The 23385-nt window shown below is 37.9% G+C and overlaps 1 protein-coding gene and 1 pseudogene across 1 annotated transcript in view; one reads left to right on the forward strand and one right to left on the reverse strand.

Moving 5' to 3' along the window:
• DOCK3 (dedicator of cytokinesis 3) overlaps nucleotides 1-23385 on the reverse strand; it is a 310047-nt gene that overhangs the window by 232650 nt on the left and 54012 nt on the right. The gene's annotated exons all lie outside the window — the stretch shown is intronic.
• Nucleotides 7500-8288, forward strand: LOC102868815 (annotated as a pseudogene).

Consider the following 23385-nt stretch of genomic DNA (forward strand, 5'->3'; position numbering starts at 1 on the left):
CCACACATGAGCCTTCTACAGCTTCGCCCAGTGGCCAAGAGCAAACATCTGTGCATGCACCACTTGACAGAGGACAAGCTACGACTAATACCAGCCCTAAACTGCACTAAACGTAGTGAAAGAAAAACAATAAATTATATACAGTATATGTCTATTCCTTGGAGAAGGATGTGATGCTGGGAAAGGTGGAGGGTTGGCAAAGAAAAGGAAGACCCTCAACCAGGTGGATTGATACAGTGACTGCTGTAATGGGCTCTTGTGTGTCAGGAGTGTGAGGATGGCATGGATAGGAGAGGGTTCAGATGTTTTGTTCATAAAATTGCCATGAGTCATAATCAACTTGATGGCACCTAACAACAAGGACGGTAATGGTTCACATTTACAGTTACCTCTTATAAAAATTAATAAAGGCCAGATCACAATGGGCCATATTTAAATACCAGAAATTTTAAAAAGTCAACTCAGAAATCTGTATTAATAAAAAATTGCCTTCAAGAATTTAAAGTGAAATAAAGGGCTTTTTGAAAAGGAAAGTTAAGAGTCTTTGTGACCAAACACACACTATAAAAAAAAATGTGAAAGAAAGCATTGTGAAAGAAAGCATTCTTTATACCAAAAGGAAATGAGACCAAATGAAAATCTGACATATACAAGATTAGCCAACACTACTGTTATTGCTGTGTGCTGCTGAATTTGAACCAGCTCACAGCTGACCCTCCAGTGAGTTTTCAGAGGCAGTAAGCTGCACAGGAGATGAATTCCCATCCTTCTCCCACAGAGCAACTGATGGATTTGAACTGAGTACCTTTGGGATTGCAACACATCCTCTTACCACTAAACCATCAATAATATTAGAAATAGCAGATAATACTAAAAATAGTAGATATTTAAGTAAATGTAAATATCGATAGCTCTTAAACAATTTAAAGAAAACACAACACTATCTTGAGTCAGAATATATGAAATTGTAACACAAACCAACAATAAAAAAGGAGGGTGTGATGTATTTTGTAAATATATTCGCATAACTGCAAAGTATGTACATTTCATGTGCTACAGAACAAATTTAACTTCAAGTAGACTATGAAATGTTATGTTTAAATTATTAATTCCTACATCAAATAAAATGCAAAGAAGTAGAGCTTTAAAAGCCAATATAGCCATTAAAATTTAGTTTAAAAATAATTAAGCAAATCAAAAGAACACAAGAAAGAAAACAGAAAAAGAAGAAAAAACAGTAAGAGGAACAAAACAATGCAATGGTAGGTGCAAGTCAAATATAAATTATCCCTTAGTAAAAGAAAATTTCACTGTTGGTGGGAGTGTAAAATGGTGCAACCCCTGTGGAAAGCAGTATGGCGCTTTCTCAAAAAGTTGCAAATAGAGATACCATTTGACCCAGCAATCCCACTACTGGGAATATACCCTGAAGAGACCATAGCTGACATCCAAGCAGATATATGCACACCCATGTTTATTGCAGCTTTGTTCACAATAGCAAGGAGTTGGAAACAACCTAAGTGCCCATCAACAAACGAATGGATAGAGAAGCTGTGGTATATTCACACAATGGAATACTATGCTGCATTAAAAAACAAGGAACTCATGCAATATTATTCAAAATGGTTGACTCTGGAGAACATTATGCTGAGTGAAATATCCCAGTCACAAAAGGACAAATATTACATGATGCCACTGTTGTAGAATGGGACTGTCCTTGGGGTTGGGGAGAGACTGAGTAAGATGGGTTCAATAATATATACTGCACTGAAACAGAGGAGGGAGAAAACTGTTTAAAAGAGATATATAACTAGGTATTTCTGTCATCACAGGAGTCTAGAGCGAGGGCTACATGGTGGAGGGGACCTGGGGGAGGGTTTGTAAAACAATGAAAGAATCTTTTACTTTTCCATAATTTTTGACTCATGTACTTATAACTTGTTAGTCAAATTTGTGTCTTCTAGGTTGCAACACCCCCATGATACATCTTCAAGGATATGAACATGTACGGCCAAACACAATCAATAAGAGTGCATCTAAATTCCAAAATCAATCTCCATAATAGTCTATGTGTTTCCTACTGCCAAAGGGGCCCTTTAGAGTAGTGAGAGAAGATCTTCACCCTGAAACCCACAGCGTCCCTTTTCAGCAGGAAGTAGCTAAGAGAATACGCCATCCCCTTTTCCTTATGAATCAGGGTGAAGTCTCTCTCAGGGAGGAGTGATAGCGAATGGCAAAGGACACACCAACAAAGGAGATTAATCAGAACTGACTTTGACAAGCACTGTGGCAATTGGACAATTAAAACAGACATTAGGATGGCGGGGAAGAAGAACAAACTGGGGAGGAGGGTGGAGAGAATGGTGCGGCAATGAAGGAGTGAAAGCCCAGAATCCCTGTGAATGTTCATTGAAACTAATAAAATTTAATACTAATAAAAAAAAAAGAATACAAAAGAAAAAAAAAGAAAATCTCAGTAATACAATAACAGTAAATGCTTATGGAAATAGAATAGCAGTCAGGGATTGATGCACTAACATGGAACCACCTAAAATATATTACATCTTTAACTTTTAAAATGAAAAATCTCCAATTTTTGTCAAAACTGAAAATGAGGCTGCCAGCTACCTCCCCCAATTAAAAAGTCTGGAGAAATAACTAAAGTGAAAAAAGAAGTCCTCAGGATCCTAGTAACAAACTTAATTAGCACACATATTTTAGAAACACCTGAGGACAATGTAGACCATAAAACTGGAGTGCATGGAGATAGTATATGGGCAGTATTTTTAATTATTCTATTGTTCCGAGCAGCTCTAATCTATTCCAAGACATATTTCCAACTGAGTATCTGATTAAGGGGGGGACAAAAAAATACAAGTAAAAAAAAAACAACCACAAGATAAAATATAACTAATTACAGACACATCTAATTGAAAAGCTCAAGACCATCTATTTTTTATTGATAATGAGGTGACTTGGAGTAGCATGTCTTTGAATATATGATGAGATAAGGCTGGGGAAAGTATAACACACATTTTGTGAAACTAGAGTTTTTAAGACAAATGCTCTGAATGGGTCACGACATGAGAAAAAGGAAACACTCAAGGAAGTAAGCCCAACATTCTTCAGGCCACTTTCCCCCTTTCAGGAATACTGGGTTGGACAGCACGCCTGACATAGAAGGTAGCCACTAAGGGACAAAGAAGCCAGCAGAGATTCTGGCAGTCAGACAAGACTGGAGAGATACAAAATTTGAATTTCTGCTGCCAAGGCTCTTGGGCATTGAAGGGCCAAAATTGAAAAGAAAACCAGAAGCTCAATGAGGATATGTTCAATGTTTTTAAAGCAGCTTTTCCTCTTGAGACATTTGCTGATTCTTAAAGTGCAGCCTTCAGAGCTAAAAAGTCTAACAGCATGCAAGCTAAAAACAGAGCATAAATTTGGTAGAATTTTGGAGACAAAAACTGACTTCAGGATTCACAAGGAAGCAGAGCCTTAACAAGCAGCTTAGTCTCTCAACCAAAACCACTAATGAGTATATCCCATGAATGGTGTCAATTAAAGGTACATCCTGTCTCACATCCTTTAGGTATGTTGTCAAGAGTGATCTGCCCTCAGAAAAAAGCATCTCTCTGGGAAAGGTAGAGAGTCAGAGAAAGAGAGGAAAACCTACAACAAGGTGGACTGACACAGTGACTGCAACAATGGGCGAGAGCACGTCGGAGTTCGTGAAGATGGCACAAGACAGGGCAAAGTTCTGATGTGATGAACAACAGATCAGGAGTTTATTATATGAGTCATCATGAACTCAAAGGCACATAACAACAATGTCTTGGGAAGACTGCAATGCAGCCTCTTCAAGTGATCTGACCATACTCTAACCTCATGTCTATTAAAAGATAAGGAAAATCTTCCATGGGAGATGAGAATATTATGTAAAGCCTCATTTAAAAAGTAACTTTTTCATACACAACATCTGCATTCAATAAAAAATGATGGTGTTTAACCAGAAACTTGACCAAGAGGGGACTATACTCAATAAAAACAAGTTTACAGGAGCTCAGATACTGAAATTATCATCTATGGCCTTATCTTAACTACAATTAATATCATTGTTGTTACGTGCTGTTGAGTCACCTGTGACCCATAATGACCTTATATACAGCAGATCTGAACTCTGCCCTGTCCTGAGCCAGTCTCACTAATTCCAATACACCAACCCCCACTGCCCATTACTGTATTAGTCCATCTCATCTGGAGTCTTCCTCTCCTGGCGCTGTCCCTCCACCCTTCCAACGACCAGTCTCTCCTGGCCACATACCCAAAGAATATGAGACAGAACTTCAAAATCCAAGCCTCCAAGGACTGGAACCTATAAAAATCAAGGGAAAAGTCTAGAACTAAAAATACAGAATAGGTGACACTAAGAATGTATCAAATGCAGTATCATTTATTTAGACTCGGTTTTGCTTTTTATGTTAGCTGCTGTTTAGTCCTCCCATGACTTATGGCAGGCAACTCTTATATACAATGAAATGAGACACCACCTGGCGTTGTGCCATCCCCCAAATATGGCTGGAGATTCGACTGCTGTGATCCGTAGGCTCTTCATTAGCTGGTTTTCAAAAAGATGTCATCACCAGGCTCTCCTTCATAACCAATCTTAGTGTGGGAGACTAAGCCACTGAAATCTGCTCAACGTCAATGCAATGCACAAGCATGTGTGATGGTTGCACATGAGGTATATTTGCCAGAAAGGAAATTGAATCTGGGTCCACATGAAAGGCAAAAATTCTGTCCCTAAACCACCAAAGCTCTCTAATTAGAACACAGGTCAACAGACTATATCCAGACTGAAGAAAAGGGAAAAAAATTGAGGACAAAAGCAAGTAAAAAGGTTACCACATGTATGTGTTAAGTGCACTCTACATGACGTGTTTTTCAACTGATGAAACTCACCAGGCCATAGATTCAACAAGTGCTAAGAATGTCAGTATATGCATGCTATTGTTTTTTGCCATTGAGTCGAGCATGACTCTTAGTAACTGTATGAACAAAACAACTGAAGCCTTTTTATAACTACTGTCGTTTCTCAAAGTTCATAAGAGTTTCCAGAGGCATGTTGTTTAGAAGTGGATGCCACTCCTGCTTCCAAATATATGCAGAGATAAAAAGAAAAAAAACCCCAACAAACAAAAACCAAGCATATTACAGCAAAGTTCTCCAAGCCAAAGAAATATTTAAATTGCTATTATTCACCAATAATTTGACCATTTACACAGAACTTCCAAAAGACTCTATAAATATTATTTACAAGTACTAGCTGAATTTAATGGGATCACTAAAGGGGATTACAATCTCTAGAACAACAATATAAAACAAGTCTTAATTTTTAAAATTTTAAGAATAATAATAAACATCAACATCTAAGGGTAAAGCTAATGAAAAGATATGTGGAACGTCTACAACTGCAAAAACCACTGAGGGAGAGAGCCTCAGCAACTGCAAAAACCACTGAGGGAGAGAGCCTCAGCTAGGTTGCTCCCTGAAACTAAGACTGTGCTGATTCATGCTTTGGTGCTTCGTAGTCTACCACGGAAAGGAAGTCTACGAGATTCCATGAGGTCAAAACTGTTCTGATACTGTTACTGTTCCCACACACCCCCTTCATTCTTAAGTGTATTTAGGCTCAATAAGATATGACACCATCTCTATGTTCAGGCCATTCACACAGAACTGCCCCTGCAGTTTTCTGTGCTCTAATCGTTAAGGGGCGGACGGTTTCAAGGTCCCTTGGTGCCCCTCTTCCCTGCCTGTTGGGATATACATGGATTATATACATGGATATACATGGATTTCACCTGATGGTATGCATAGGAATCAGATTGATTACATCTGCATAAAGAACCGCTGGAGAAGTTCAATATTAGCTGTGAAAACTAGGCCAGAGCAGATGTGGAACAGACCACCAACTACTCATATGCAAGTTCTAGCTGAAGCTGAGGAAAATTAAACCAAGTCCACAGGAATCAAAATATGACTTTGAGTCTATCCCACCTGAATTTCAGAACCATCTCAGAAACAGGTTTGAGGTCTTGAACACTAATGAGCGAAGACCAGACGAGTTGTGGGAGGATATCAAGGGTATCATCCAGAAAGAGTGCAAACAGTCATTGAAAAGACACAAGAGGAAGAGAAAGAGACTCTGAAAATTGCACTGGAGTGCAGAGAAGCCAAAGCACAAGGAAGAACTAAAGATACCAAAGAGTTGAACAGAAGATTTCAAAAGGCAGTGCGGGATGACAAAGTAAAATATTACAATGAAATGTGCAAGGAGGTGGAGTTAGAAAATCAAAAGGGCCAAACTCGCTCAGCATTTCTTAAGCTCAAAGAACTGAAGAACAAATTCAAACCTCAAGTTGCTATAATCAAGGATGCTTTAGGAAGAATATTAAATGATCCAGGAAGTATTAAAAGAAGATGGAAAGAATATACTGAGTTACTGTATCAAAAGGAATTGGCAGACACAGAATAATTTCATGAAACAACATATGAGCAAGAGCCTATGGTGATGAAGGAAGAAGTTCAAGCTGCTTTGAAGGAAATAGCAAAAAAAAAAAAAATAAGGCCCCAGGAATAGACAGTATACCTATTGACATATTTCAGCTAACAGATGCTGCCCTGGATGTGCTCGCCAAGTTGTGCCAAGAAATCTGGAGAACAACCACTTGGCCAACGGACTGGAAGAGATCTATATTTGTTCCCATCCCAAAGAAGGGTGACCCAACAGTGTGGAAACTATAGAACAATCTCATTATTTTCACATGCAAGCAAGATTCTACTGAAGATTATCTAAAAACGACTGGAACAACACATCAGCAGAGAACTGCCAGAAGTCCAGGCTGGGTTTAGAAGGGGTCGTGGTACTAGGGATATTGTAGCTAATGTTAGATGGATCTTGGATGAAAGCAGGGAATACCAGAGGAATGTATATCTATGTTTCATTGACTATGCAAAGGCATTTGACTGTGTGGATCATAACAAACTGTGGCTGACTCTGAGAAGAATGGGAATCACAGAACACGTGATCGTGCTAATGAGAAACCTATACTTGGACCAGGAGGCAGTCATCAGAACAGAGCAAAGAAACACTGCATGGTTCAAAACTAGGAAGGGCATACACCAGGGATGTGTCCTGTCTCCATACCTTTTCAACCTGTATGCAGAACAGATTATCCGGGAGGCTGGGCTCTATGAGGAGGAATCTGGGGTCAAGATTGGTGGAAGATCAATCAACAATCTGCGATATGCAGATGACACAACCCTGCTTGCGGAAAGTGAGGAGGACCTGAAGCACTTGCTGCAGAGGGTCAAGGACTGCAGCTTCCAATATGGATTGAGGCTCAATATCAAGAAGACAAAGATTGGGAGCCGCTGCAGGACGTGCGGAGCGTTTGCGGAGCCTATTAGTGCTCGTGGGTGAGCTTCACCACACCGACATGTCCCGCTACCTACGTCCCCCCAACACGTCTCTGTTCGTGAGGAAGGTGGCTGACGACACCAGGTCTGAAGATTTACGTCGGGAATTTGGTCACTATGGTCCTATAGTTGATGTATATGTTCCACTTGATTTCTACACTCGACGTCCAAGAGGATTTGCTTATGTTCAATTTGAGGATGTTCGTGATGCTGAAGATGCTTTACATAACTTGGACAGAAAATGGATTTGTGGACGTCAAATTGAAATCCAGTATGCACAGGGTGATAGGAAGACACCAAATCAAATGAAAGCCAAGGAAGGGAGGAATGTGTACAGTTCTTCATGCTGTGATGATTATGACAGATATAGACGTTCTAGAAGCCGAAGTTATGAAAGAAGGAGATCAAGAAGTCGGTCTTTTGATTACAACTATAGACGATCTTATAGTCCAAGAAATAGTAGACCGACTGGAAGACCACGACGTAGCAGAAGCCATTCCGACAATGATAGATTCAAACACCGAAATCGATCTTTTTCAAGATCTAAATCCAATTCAAGATAACGGTCCAAGTCCCAGCCCGAGAAAGAAATGAAGGCTAAATCACGTTCTAGGTCTGCATCTCACATCAAAACTAGAGGCACCTCTAAAACAGATTCCAAAACACACTATAAGTCTGGCTCAAGATATGAAAAGGAATCAAGGAAAAAAGAACCACCTAGATCCAAATCTCAGTCAAGATCACAGTCTAGGTCTAGGTCAAAATCTAGATCAAGGTCTTGGACTAGTCCTAAGTCCAGTGGCCACTAATAGTATATAAACTATGATATATTTAGGCATGTATAATTCATTTACTCATAGTTTGGTTTACTTAAATTATCAGGAAAACAATGTTGCAATGATGCTTAAAAACACTTGTTAGTTTTCCCTGTACTAGCCAATGGTTATAATTAAAATGATATGCTGTTGAGAAAAAAAAAAAAAAGAAGACAAAGATTCTCACCACTGGGCCAATTGGCAGGATGAATGGTGAAGCGTTTGAGATTGTTCACAGCTTTAGTTTGCTTGGCTCCCCACTCAACACTCTCGGTACCAGTAGCCAGGAAATTAAAAGACGTATTGCCATGGCAAAGTCTGCTGTTAGGGACCTCACCAAAGTACTGAAGAGCAATGGTGTCTCTCTGGAGACTAAGGTGCATCTGACACAGGCCATGGTCTTTGCAATCACTTATTATGCATCAGAGAGCTGGACAATGACTAAGGAGAATAGAAGGAGAATTGATGCCTTTGAGCTGTGGTGCTGGAGAAGACTACTGAGCGTACCATGGACTGCTAAGAAAACAAACAGATTCATCCTGGAAAGGGTCAAACAGGGCTCCTTGGAGGCAAGGATTCTGAGGCTCCGTCTAACATACTTTGGACATGTTGTAAGGAGGGACTGGTTCTTGGAGATGGACATCATGCTTGGTAGGGTGGAGGGATAGCACAGGAGGGGAAGACCCTCTATGAGGTGGATTGATTCAGTCACTGGTGTAATGGGGATGGGTGTATCGGAGATGGTGCGATTGGCACAGGACAGAGCAGAGTTTAGGGCTGTTGTACATAGGGTCGTTATGAGTCACAAACGACTTGACGGCACATAAAAAAACAATAACCGTTAAGGGACCAGATCACTAAGAGTTTGTCCTCAGCGTCGCTGTTATAGTTTTGTGCCCTCATGAGTCAGAGCCCATTCACAGCTGAACATCCAGCAGGTTTTCAGAGGCTGTAAACTGGATGATAGGACAGTGCTCATCTTTCTCCCTCAGGGCAGCTGGTAGATTAAAACTATGTGCCGTTAGGTTACAGCATTCTTCCTAGGCCACCAGAACTCCCTTCAGAGCCACTAGTGATTGGGTTTTGAACTGTGGGCAAAAGCTTTGTGCTGAGTAGTGCTGTATATATTCTTGAATTTTCTAAGATGGTAGAATTATGAAATATTGGTATATTTAGAATAACTCAGTTTTCTTTCTGTAATCTTTGCAATCTCATTATTATATAATTACCTAAAATATAATACAGATTTTATGCCTAAAAAATATAAGCATGAAAACAGTGGGGGGAAAATCACTGAGAGAAATTTTAAAAGTGGATAATTAGAAATATAGGCCATGTGCACAGACTGGGAAATTTAATACTGTAAATAGAATTTCTCCCAAAATACTCTATGTATTCAAATACAATCCCATAAAATTATCAGAGCACATTTTGGGTAGGGGACTAGGACTGAAACATTAATTTTAAAATTTATATGGAAATATAAGAGGGCAAGAAAATCTTAAGATTTTCCTTAAATCTTAAGTAATCTGGAGAATTTACACTATCTGATAAAGAAATGTAAAATTCTATATTAAGACATTTGGAGGCAGAAGTGATATCTACTTCCTAAACAACATGCCTCCAGAAACTTTATGAACTTTGAAAAACAATAGTTATAGAAAGGCTTCAGGTCTTTTGTTCATAAGGTCACTATGAGTTGTGATCATTTGACAGCAATCAACGACGATGACAACAACAACATATTAAGACAGCGTTGTGTTGGTGCAAAAACCTCCAAATAAACCAAGAGAACAAGAGTCTTAAAACAGAGTATTATCACTGTATTTATAACAAAGAAAGCATTGTAGTGTAGTGGGAAAAATATTTTCTTTTCAGTAGTAGTCCCCCATCAGCTTATCAATTCACCCTATTATCTCTATAGCCAAAAAATCAATTGCAAATGTCTCTAAAATTCAAATGTGAGAAGTAAACAATAAAGTTTCTACCTACTATTATAGTTAAGAACTTAGGGTAGATATTTCTTAAACATGACACAAGTAATACATATAATGGGAAAACCGATAAAATACTTATTGTGTTGTTAAGTGCCATCGAGTCGTAAGAAACTATTAGCGACCCTATGAGTGAATGAATGTCCTCAACACTTGCGTGACTTTCATCCTTCCTCCAGGTTCATAGGGTTTCCGGAGGCAAGCTATTACGGAAGTAGATGCCACTCCTGCTTCCAGGCTTGTTTTAATCGGGGAGTTCCACCAAACACTGTCCACCATGGGTAACCATTAACGCATTTGACACATCAGTGTCAGTGTTCAGCTTCACACAAGCTACCTCTGTATGGCAAGTGGACACATCAGGGCTATACGACCTACAAGAATGCTGAAACACAAACAATGAATAACAGGCCTAAAAATTAAGTATTTTAGTTATCAAAAGAATTAAGAGCATCAAATTATAAGATAAAGCATAGGAAACTATGTTCCAATCAATATACACAACAAAGGTCTCCTATCTAGGATAAGAAGAATATATCAACAACTAATTAAAAAGACTGTCATTTGCTGTTGTCAGATGCTGTTGTAGATGTTAGGAGTACAACTTGTAGTGGCCCTATGAACAACAGACCCAACCCTGTCCTATTCTGTACCATGTACATCCTCCCCAACACACTTGAGCCCACTGCTGAGGACACTGTATCAATCTGTCTCATCTGGATCTTCCTCAGGTCTTCCTCTCTTTCACTGACCCTCCACCCCCCAGCCATTCCAAGCATGATGTCCCTTTTAAAGGCGTACCCTCTTCTAACAACATGTCCAAAGTGTATTAGATGAAGCTTCACCATCCTTGCCTCTAAGACACACTCTCGTTGCACTTTCTCCAAGAATCTGTCTGTCCTTTTTGTATCCCATACTCTTCTCTAATACCACAACTCCAAGGCATCCATTCTACTTCTGTCATTCTTATTCAATGTCCAGCTCTTAGATGCATAGCAAATGATCAGAATGACCATGGCTTGAATGAGGTGCACCTTAGTCATAAACTGACTTGTTAATTTACTAGGCAAATAAGAACAGGAAATTTACAATGAAGGATACTGAAAAATGGAAGACATGAAAAAGAATGGTAAATTTATTAGTCATTAACCAGTTAAAAACACATGGAAAAAAGTTAAAAACTACACACTTACCAGAATAGATGAAATTAAGGAAACTGACAAAATAAAGAATTTAAACAAGAAAAAAAAAGGGATATGAACCAACTAGAATTTTCATGTACCCAATAGTGGGAGAGAAAATTGGTATGACTACTTTGGTAATGTTTTACTAAAGTTTCAAAATGCATATCTTATGAGCTAGAAATTTCATTCCATCTGGAAAAATATTTATAACTTATAAATACTTTTTAAATGTCTTGGTTATGTTCATGGTCTATGCTAAGCAATCTTAAAAGGCAGCTGTGACTTGACCTATGAAATAATATTCTGTCTAGATTGATTCTGAATCATTCTTAAGTCTTTTTTACAGGTTCTATTTATTATACTTACCTCACTATCTTGGACAACAAGAAGGTTTGGGGAACTAAAGTACTGACATTTCAAGGGAATTTTTAAGATACTGACGGGAGAAGATCACAGGCAATCATTTTAGTCCTCTGTCACTATCTTTCTCCTATTCTCATCCCAGCCTTCAGAAATAATCTGGATTTTACAAACCATCACTCTGTCCAGACAATTACCAAAACATTCTCTTGAGACTAGAAATTTGGTGATGTGATGAACAGTCTTTCACCAGTATCCAAAGCAGCCTATCTGAAGTTCCGCCCCACATGGCAAGAGTTTGGTGGAAGAGATTAGAAAGCATTTGCTATGGCTACAGAGGAGGCAAATGCAGCAGATAAATTATGCTCTATGTTTTGTCTTAAATAGAGGATTTAATTACAGAGAATATAGTGTAAGGGTGCTGAGAGGGGAGTTAGAACCCAACTCTTTCCACTGTGTGTTTATTCCTAGCATATACCTATGTATGACTGAAGCACAAGTGATTTTACGGACACAGGAAGACAAGCAAATTTGCAACTCTAGAGATGTATGCCTCAAAATGTGTGCAATCTTTATAGGCACACAACACAGTAAGTCGAGAAAGAAAGAAATGGTACAAACCAGTACATATGGGAGCTTTCTAAGAATGAAGTAAAATGCTTCCTCGTAAAAAAAGAGGGTTTCCGAATGATGCAGGAAATTTAATTTTTAAGAACTTTTATAGACTAAAACTGGCAGATTTTGCCATTTTCAAGAACAAAGACTGAAATGGAGAAGAAAATTAGTGATTAACAGGGAAACTGAAGGAAGGAAAAAGAGTATCTGCCAATTTCCTATACCATTTCAGATACCATTTTTGTTGTTATGTAGTGTCAAGGTGAAATCAACCACAGCTGACCTTGCAGCGGGTTTTCAGAGGCACCAAGTCACACAGAAGGAGAATATCCATCTTTCTCCGACTGAGCTAAGTGAGAGATCCAAACCACGTGCCTTTGGGTTGGCAGTGCAACTCTTTACCACTAAGCAATCAGAGCTCCCATATGCTCCAGACAACACTAAGCTCTTACAAACCATGCCTCCTGCAATCCTCATTACAAACAGGGAAAGAAGACACTGTCATATTTCCTCTATTAACAGATGAAGAGTCTGAGGTCCAGAAGTGCTAAATAATTGACCAAAACCACTGTATAAATATAACAAAGCCAATCTCTTCCTGTAAAAAATTGCATCACCAGAAACCTAAGGTTAGTGTCAGAATCCACATCAATGGGTGTGGGTTTTGGAAGCATGGACACCAGTTAGGAAGGCACTGCAGGAACTCAGCAGATGTTGGTGGTTGGAAGGGTCAGAGAAGTGATGGTGACATGTTCTGAACATACAGATGATAGAATTCACTAATGGACTGAGTGGAGAAAAAGACAGTAGTAAAGTGTCTTAAAATTTTAGCCTGAGTTATTAAAAAGACAGATCTGTTTACAAAGATAGTAAAGTCTAGGACTAAAAAAAAAAAAAAAAAGAGAAATTGAAGTCTATTTTGTAAATAATGATTTGGTGGCCTAGTGGCAAGAAGCTGCATTGCAATCATGAAAGCTCAGTTTGAATCCATCAGCTGCTCTACGGGAGAAGGATGGACAATCTCCTCCGGTATGATTAAATGCCTCTGAAAACCAGCTGGAGGGTCAACTACAGGTTGATTCCAACTTGATGGTACACAACAACAACAAAAACAACTAGACATTTAAGTGACGTTTCTGGTTGTGTATATCTGAGAAAATTTATGGCTGGAGGTTTATGAGTATAAAGGTGGTATTTGAATCCTGAAGGCTGGATAAAATCTAAAACTCTAGATTTTAAGGGTCAGATGATCAGTCTCTGTTGCATGGATAACAACTGGTTTATATCTGGCGAAATCTCTAAATGTTTGAGTAAGAACAAGTGCCTGGGTGCAGAGTCCTTTAGGTCTCCACCATACCTAACCAATACGGTGCCTAGGTCTAACTATGAGCCACTTAAGTGAATCAATAAATTATGAGGGAAAATAAGCACAGCTCTTAAATTTTGAGAGCTAGGTCATAGATTGATGAGAATATAGTTTTTCTCTCTTTTATTTGGAAATTTCCAATCTAGCCGAAAAACTGACATAAACTTAACCAAAATGTTTCCTTTTTGCTTATATTTTAACAAAGACTGGGCTCTGATTTTCTATTCTGGTTATCATTTTCTTCTAAATAAGAATTAGGCACAAAGTCTCAAGGGTTTTTAGCAAATTTCTTTTAGAAACTGCTCAACTGATAGCAATAATTGCTGTACAATAATAAGCTGTAATTTTAACTTCTATTTTTAATGCTTAACAAAATCTTGTTGTTACTGTTAGCTGGTACTGAATTGACCTCAAATGCACAGCAAACACATGTACATTGGAACAAAACACTGCCCCATCCTCATAATCAGTGCTATGTCAGCCAGATCACTGTAACCTAGAGGGTTTCACTGACTAATGCTCAGCAGCGTATCACCAGACCTTTTTTCCAAGCCTATCATAGATAGATCTTGGATCCAAAGACACAGATTGAAAAAAGGAATTATGGAGAAAGGGGGGAAATCTATTTAATGCAAAAAGGAACTATGAGTGACCTGACATGGCTATACTAATGGTAGGAAAAGTAGGCTTCAAGTTAAAATTCACTATAAATGATAAAGGAGAACATCAGATAAAAAGATCAATTCATGTGGAGAAGAATGATTAATATATATGCGTCTAACATTAGACTCCTTTTGTGTCTGAGAAACAAAGCCCCAAAAATTTCCTGAACAACTCTCTAGGACACCTGAAAGTTCATGTTAACAGGACGGCAGTTGAGGGGAACTGGCCATGGTGTGGAATGATATCACTGACCTCCAGGGTTGTTGCTGTTGTTGTTGTTGCTGATTTCCTTCAAGTCAAGCACAACTCATAGCGACCCTATGAACAAAAGGCTTGAAGCCTCTCTACAACTATCGACATTCATCAAAGTTCATAGGGTTTCCAGAGGCATGTTATTTAGGAATTGGATACCACTCTTTCTTCCAAGGATACCTCCAGGGTAAAGGACACATAATTTTAACAAACTGGCTTATGCAATAAGTTCCCAGAAAACACTCTGGACAAGGAAGCTGCACAACCTCCATGGTTGATAAAAGACATTTATACACATGGAAGGCTATTGTTTTTCTTTCTGCACATGGAAGTTCTGCATTGGTAGCCTTCCCATACTTCTCCCTAATCACCTTTTCATTTGTATCCTTCTGAATGGTAGTAGTTGTTACTTAAAGCCATCAAGCTCAGTAATTCATAGTGACCCTAAGAACAAGAGATCTGAGCCCTCTCTATCCTGTGCCATTCTCATCATCTCTGACTCACTTGAGTCTACTGCTGCAGTCATCATGCCAACCCATCTCTGTCTCTTATGCTGATGCCCACAGTTTCCAAACATCCCTTTCCAAGGAATAGCTTCTCCTAGCAACATGCCCAAAATCTGTGAGATGGAGCTTTGCCATCCTTTCTTCCATGGAGCATATGGGTTGCACTTTTCCAAGACATGTTGTTGTTAAGTGCCATCAAGTCTCTTGTGACTCACAACCACCCCATGTACAACAGCTCTGAACCTTGCTCTATCCTGTGCCAAACTGATCATTTCTGAAAAAGCGCACAAAGCGGTCTCCAAAGTGCTAAAGAGAAAGAAACTCTGTCAGTCTGGAGAGTAAGGTGTTCCTGATTCAGGCCATGGTCTCTGAAATGACTTTGTATGCATCAGAGATCTGGACAAGACCCAAAGATGACAAAAGAAAAATGGATGCCTTTGAGTTGTGGTTCTGGAGAATGCTGAACATACTATGGACTGCCAAGAGAACAAACATGTTCATCCTTGAGAGGGTGAAACCAAGTTTCTCCTTGGGGGCAAAGATTTTGAAGCTCTGTCTCACATATTCTGGGTGGCCAAGATGGACCAGTACCTGTAGAGAGACATCACGCTTGGAAGGGCTGAGGGACAGTATAGGAGAGGAAGATCCTGAATGAGATGGACTGATATAGTAACTGGGGTAATGGGGATAGGTTTGTCAGAGACAGTGAGATTGACTCAGGATAGGGCAAGGCTCTATTATTGTACACTGGGTCACTTTATGTTTCAGGCAACTCGATGGCACATAAAAAGAACATGCTCATATTCTCTAACATTTTTAATTGGATTATTAAGTCTCTCTGGTTCTGATGTATCACAGTTTTATATAAATCTTATAGTCTCTTATCTGTTATTATTGATAATAATAATAATTTTTCCAGTCTGTAGGTTATTACTTTGCCCTTTTAAATTTTTATTTTATGTGTGTGTGTGTGTGTGTGTGTGTGTGTGTGTACCATCAATCAGGAGGAGACTGCCCCTCTTTGTCCGGCAGAGCATCAGGTGGATTCGAACCACTCACCTCTGGGACTGCAGTGCAGCTTCTTGCCACTAGGCCACCAGAGCGTCCCTGTACTCTTTGCCCTTTTAAACATTATTATTATTATTATTATTCCATCAAATCAGATCTGACTGGTAGAGAAGAAGGTTGTCCCTCCTTTTCCAGCAGAGCATCTGATGGATTAGAACTACATGCCTCTGGGATAGCAGTGCAGCTTGCTGACACTAGGCTACCAGAGCTTCCTTTAAACAAGTCTTTTGATGTACATAAATGTTTCGTGTTTAGGAGGTTCCAATCATGTGGTTTATCTTCTTCTATTTGAACATTTTTAGTCATGATTGACAGTTTATTTACACCATAAATTAGAAGTCTTAAATTTATATCTTTTTTTTCATTATTGATCTTTGTTGCTTTAAGTTTTACATTAAGGTCTTTGATCCAACTTCAGTTAATTTCTGTATATGGTGTGAGGTATGGATCTTATTTAATTTTTCTGCAAATGGATACTCAGTTTGGCAACAACTATTTTAACACACATTAGAATTAGTAATAAAAAAACACTCACCCAGTTTATTTCATTCTACTTAGCCTATGCCCCACTATCTTCGTATTGAAATCTTCTTCTTTTGGAAATTTTTATATGTTTGTGTTTATAGAACTTAGATGCATGTATGTATTATATCTGTGTAAAACTGTTGTATGTACAGGGTTACAATGTAAAATGCTATTTATTTATAACCATAGATTGTTATTTCTGTAAACCATAATGTATTTGTGATGGGAAAATCAGCGTGAGTGAGTTCTCCCATCAATTTATGCCTTAATATCTTCTTCTACAAAAGAGTACAATAATAACTCTCCCTATCCTATGATACTGTTATAAGGATTGAACGAGATCAGGCAAATGATCAATGAATGACAAAGACACAACTATTAACTTTCATTATTATAAAAAGTAACTAAAATGTAAAGGGTTAGAGATTATAATTTCTAGAATGTATTCTTTATTTTTAGCAATAAAATTACCAATTATTAATATAAAAATAAGCATTTGTTACAAATTTACTATTATGAGCTATACTGACACATGTATAAAAGCAAAAAATTAAGATTTTAATGAAGAGATGATAAGGAAACAAAGCTAATTAAAAATTCACACATTTCTTATTCTGTAGCCTGTAGGGAGGTAATCAGAGTGTTAAAAAACAATGTGTGCTAAAAGTTATAAAAAGTTTGTTTGAAAAAGATACACACATCAAGAAAGACAGTGAAAGGACTGGAAAATGAGGAAAGCTACAAATAGAATGGGCATAGGTCAGATGAAATTGCTTAAGTAAAGGATTTCAAAATGTTAGAACCTTCCAATCAGAGAAGTGCTGCTCTCATACATTACACTTGGCTCTCAAACAGAGCTCTAGGCTTAAATAACTTTAGAATCATTTTATACCATTTCTATAGGAATTAAGCCTCTGCTTGGCTGATGGTAGCTGTGAAAGGTTGAGTCAGAACTGACTCATTTATAGTTGACCCTCCAGTAGGCTTTTTTAAAGGCAGTAAATCACATAGGAGGAGACTGTCTATCCTTCTCCATCTGCCGTTGGGTTGGCAGCTCAACTATTTATCACTAAGCTACGCTGATGAAAATATGGAGTTCTGTATAAAGATACAATATACAGAGGTAATTTTCCCCCTAAAAATGTACTGTGATTTGAGTAAAAGTTCACCAAGCATATTGTTTTATCACTGACCATTCATGTACATTTTAACCAGCCTCTACTAAGTATTTATAGTTTTTTTAAAAAAAATATAAAGCATGCCACATATTAAGGCAGAAAGAGCTAGTATATTGTCAAGAAAGAAAATTTAAGAGAGTAGGATTACTCAAAATATTTGGAAAAACAACAGAAACTGTAATACAGATTATTTTTAATTTTTTTTACATTTTATTATTTTTGTGTGTGTACCATCAAATTGGATCTGACTGGTACAGGAGATTGCTCCTCCTTCTCCAGCAGAGCATCTGGTGGATTTGAACTGGGTGCCTTCAGGGTTGCAGTGAAGCTTCTTGCCACTAGGCCACCAGGGCTCTGAAAAGATATTCTAGAAAGGATAGAAACTGAGCTAAGAAACACTAGACTGAGATTATGTCATATAATTAAGTGAAGATGGGGGGGGGTGTCCATGCGTGCACATGCACGCCATTTGTCACTGCTGCGTGTCCTCAGGTTTTTAGAGGCTGTAAATCACATGGAAGGAAACTACCCATCCTTCTCCTACAGAGCAGCTAATGGATTTAAACCATGTACTGTTGGGACTGCAATGAAGCTTCTTACCACTAGGCCACAAGAGCACTTCTCATTGTCGTTATTGTGTACTCTCAAGTTTGAAACAACCCATAGCCGACCCTCCAGAAAGTTTTCAGAGGCAGTTAATCTCACAGGAGGAGACTATCCATCTTTCTCCCATGGAGCAGCTGGTAGATTTGAACTGCTTGCCTTCCAGACTGCAGCACAGCTTCTTACCACTAGGCCACCAGAGCTCTTGCCATTAGAGATGCTCTTTATAGCAGTTAGACTAGTGTTCACAGAGGAATGTGAGCTTCACTGAATTTGTCATTCTTGGAAAGAAACCTCATAGATGAACTCAGACTTAAAGTGTTAAGGAGGCTGGAATGGGCAAGTAAAGCAGCTCCATGCTTGTGTTTAAAACTGTAAACATGCTTTTATTGGTTTATTCATGTTTCTTCCACCAGTCCTTAAACTTTCTAGCATCAAGATCCTCTACCGTTTATCATTCCATTCTCAGGTCCCTACTACAGGGAGAATCTGTGCATACAGTTGGTTCTGAGGAAATGCTGATTGAACACCACGAGAACTGAATCAGGCCAGTGCTATTTAAGTAAGTATGCTACTGATGGTAGTGAATCAATAATTTCTAGCACAAATACTAAAGAGTGATAATAAGTAAAGAGATATTTTATAATGGAAAGCACAGGAAAAATTCACAGGGAATAAAAACTTATTATATACTGAGACAAAATAAACCAAAAATGTTAAGGAAAGCCCACAAATATCGGAGAGCTACAGGGGTATGTTACACAGAAAATATATTCCTGGATATCTGAAAGGATATAAATTTAAATATTGTCCTGATAGCTCTGAAAAGATATTTATTTAGTCACAAAATATGTTGACCTCACATAAGACACAGTTCTCAAAGTTCAAGAGCCTGTCTCAATCATTTTTATATGTCCTGGAGCTCAGCATACTGCATAGCATATCATAGTAGATGCTTAGAAAGTTTCTATTGTTAAGTCTTCAAGTTCACTAATCTTTCATTTTGCCATCTGTTGTTAATCTTTTCCAGAATATATTTAATTTTAGAGGTTGTAGTTTTCATTTCTAGAAATTAAATTTGGATGTTTTTTAAATCTTTCACATCTCTAACTTTTTTAACATATGTGACACAGATTTAACAACCATTTCGATGTCTTTGTCTCTCAATCTGTGCCAGTTCATGGTTGCAGGAGAAAGATGGACAATAACCAGTACGATTTACAGTCTCTGAAAATCCACAGGAGGGTCAGCTATAGGTGGGATCTGACTTGATGGCAATGAGATGTAGCTTTTGAGTTCCTGACTGGCACATTGATTTTAACTGACTGAGCATTATCCTTACAGATCATGTTTGGGTGCTGAGTATTTTTACATTTCTATAAATATTCTTGATTTTCATTCTAGCATTCAGTTAAGCTATTTGGAAATAATTTTATTCTTTCAGTTCCTGTTTTTATGATTTTTTTTCATGCTTTACAATGATTTAAATCATTCCTCACTATAAGACTTTGCTGAGAATTTTACCTAATGCTTTGTGAGCTGTAAACTTTTTTTAGTGTGGTTGGTAGACAAAGTTACTGTATCCAGTCCCGTGTTAAGCACCAGCCACTATACTATAATCCTTTATAACACAGTACAATATAGCATGGTTCCTCTTTGCCCACTCTCCTAGTCCTGCATATTTCTATCAACATTATTCCGGATACTCAAAGATAACTCTGTAGATCTCTAAGGCTTTCAAACTGCAGTGAAGTTTTCTCTTTGGTACTCTATATTGTCAAATGAGTCACCAGGATCTCAGTTCTATCTCCCCCATTTATGGAATCCATAGGCATCTACTTGAGAACCTCCTCCCTGAGAGAAGCTTTGTAAACTCTCTCCAGCCAGTAAGTTGGGGCAATCACAGGGTTCATTTCATTTGTTTCTAACTCTCAGAGAGATCATGATCCTTTTCTGCCTTGTGTCCACTTTCTTTAAAACCACTGTCTCATATATTTTGGCTACTTTGCTGTCATTCATCTGGAAAGGTATATACAGATCCAGTTATTCCATGTCAGAGAGAAACTTGATTTTTAAATTGTTGACTAATAATTATTTTTATATGTTAAGCCAACTTTGTATTCTTGGAATAAATAAACATTGGTCATAATTTTTTTCTTTTTTGGTATTACTACATTCAATTTGCTACTATTTTTTATCTCATGTCTTAAGTTCAAGAAACAAAATGGATATTGGTACTACTACAGAAGATGGATAAAGAACACTATCACCTCATCACTTTCACTATAAGTAATGAGAATCAGAGCAGTTCAGAGACAAAGAAGAACAAAGCTTATGCAAAACTTTATAGAGTCTTTGAGGTAAGCTGATAATAAAAGAAACCCAAGATTTGCATACAAGATATTCTAGGAGCCCATTATGACATGTATTACAAGAGGATTCAGCAGACAATTTATTCTAAAACCAAGTTTGATTAATGCATTTTAAACTGAGATTAATTTGCAAAGCTATTATATAAAATGAAGACATTTATATACTCTGTATATTACTATAGAGATCTACAACTGAAAAAGAATCTGATAGAACCTCAAAGATATCAAAGAACACACACGCAGGAACAAAATTCTTGAAACAGGGTCTAGCAATATTCTCTGAACTACTGGTGCTCACTGGATCTAATTGTCTCTTTACATAGTAATGCCATTTTTTAGCTATGCTACTGAGTTCTTACAAAAAGCTGGTTTATCCCTTGAGAGAATACAGGGATTGGTTTTAACTCTGGGAAAGCAAGATAGTGCAAATCACTCTTATTCTGAGAGTGACCTGGATGTACTCTACCTTCATTCAGGAATGCATCTGTCTCCCATAGCAAGTAACTCAGTCTAAATTCCAAGGGAAACTAAGTAAAATTTCACACAGAAAAATGGTACCATATCCCACAAGATTCACTTAGATTAAAAAAAGTGGGAGTAGATCACGTTATTACCAAATTGGGGGCCAAATATTAGTCCTTCAGAAATCAAGAAAGGAATCTTCACTCAAAGAACAATAATGATGTGTAACTCGAAGTCCTTTGTTGTAAAAGCATGCTTCTTGTTAGAAGGGTCATTTTCAATGACTTCTAGTAATTATAAACTATGAACTGAGGAGGAGAATCACATTCAAGATTTCCCCCTTTTAAAACAGATTGGAAGACATTAAAAGAGCCTCATTTCTTGCTATTAAAACTATGAAGCCATTTTATGCATACTATACTAATTGGTGTCATAGGATTAGAGAGTGAAACAAGGGTTGAATTGTATCATGTAATCCTCACACTATCTTTGGAGGCAAACAATAATAACCTCCATACATATGCAGACTCAATTTCATAACTTTTAAAATAAACAAAATACATATAGTCAGAGAAGTGCTTATCATTCTGTCTCCTGTCCCTCCTCTCCAATCACATGTACTATGTATGAGGTCATCACTATTCTTGGATAGTTCAATGGGTGTATAACTTAGAGGCTTTGAATTTGTTCCTCTTTTGACTAGGTCATTTTTCCAAAAGAACACTATATGGTTCAATTCCTCACCTTTTTTCAGATCTCTGCTAAAACGCCATTTTATAATGAAGGCCTTCCCTGACACCCTATTTATTAGGAATGTATCCCCAAATCACTTGCTATGCGTCAGAGAGTTGGACAATGACTAGGGAGGATAGAAGGAGATCGATGCCTTTGATGTTATTGTTGTTAAGTGTCACTGAGTCATAGGTAACTCATAACGACCCTATGAACGAAAGTCCTCAAAACTTGTGTGAACAGAGGAGTAACATGATAAAAGAGTGAAAGGAATAATTCGGAAGGAGGATGAAACTAAACTTTATCAGATAGTATAATCAGGAATTCCAGATTATAGTTGTTGTTGTTGTTGTGTGCTGTCACACAGGAAGACACTATTCATCGTTCTCCCACAGAGGAGCTGCTGGATTTGAACCTCATGTCTGAGACTGTAGTGCACCTTCTTACCAACAGGTCACCAGAGCTCCCTGATGAGAGTAGTGCTACTGAACAGAGAGAGAAGGTCCAAAGACATTTCAGAATCAAAATCCAACTTTTCTGTAAATTTTTGTTAATATCACAACTAAAATGAAAAAAAATATTAAAAACAAAGACATTCCAAAAGAAGAACAGCTATGGGTGAGAATATAACTATGCTGACAGGTAGGGACAAGGAAAAGAAGAATCACTACAAAAAGAACTGAGGGGCAAAACAGAACAAAAGTAAGCAAGCACTAACTTACAAATAAGCTTTAAAATAGATGAAAACAAAATAAAGTGAGGGGATTTATGGAGTGGAAAAGGTAATTTAGCTTTAGTTAATTTAAGTAATTTGGGAATCCTTGCTTCTAAATTGACTTCACCTTATGAAGCCAATGAACAAATGAAGAGAACAAGAATTACTCTAATTGCTTGCTGCTCAGTTGTAAGTTTTAATACAAATATTGGAAATTAAACAAGACATTTAGAAAATAATACAATCTGTCATGTACCAGTTTCTCTCTGAAAGTCAGTCTGGTATATTCTGGCTGATGTTCAACAATGAAGGCATTCCTTGAAATATTTACTTGAGTGCAGGAATGGTATTTGTTTGGAAAGGAAAAAATACCCCAGACCCAAACCAATCAAAACCAACTATTCCCATGTGCATCAAAACTTTCCCCAGTAGAGTGATACATAAAAGCCCACACACCGGGCGGGCGGGGGGGGTGGACACGGACGGACGGACATCT

The sequence above is a fragment of the Elephantulus edwardii genome, unplaced genomic scaffold (assembly GCF_000299155.1).
Source record: "Elephantulus edwardii isolate Elephantulus edwardi_28Jun2011 unplaced genomic scaffold, EleEdw1.0 scaffold00113, whole genome shotgun sequence".
Lineage (NCBI taxonomy): Eukaryota > Metazoa > Chordata > Mammalia > Macroscelidea > Macroscelididae > Elephantulus > Elephantulus edwardii.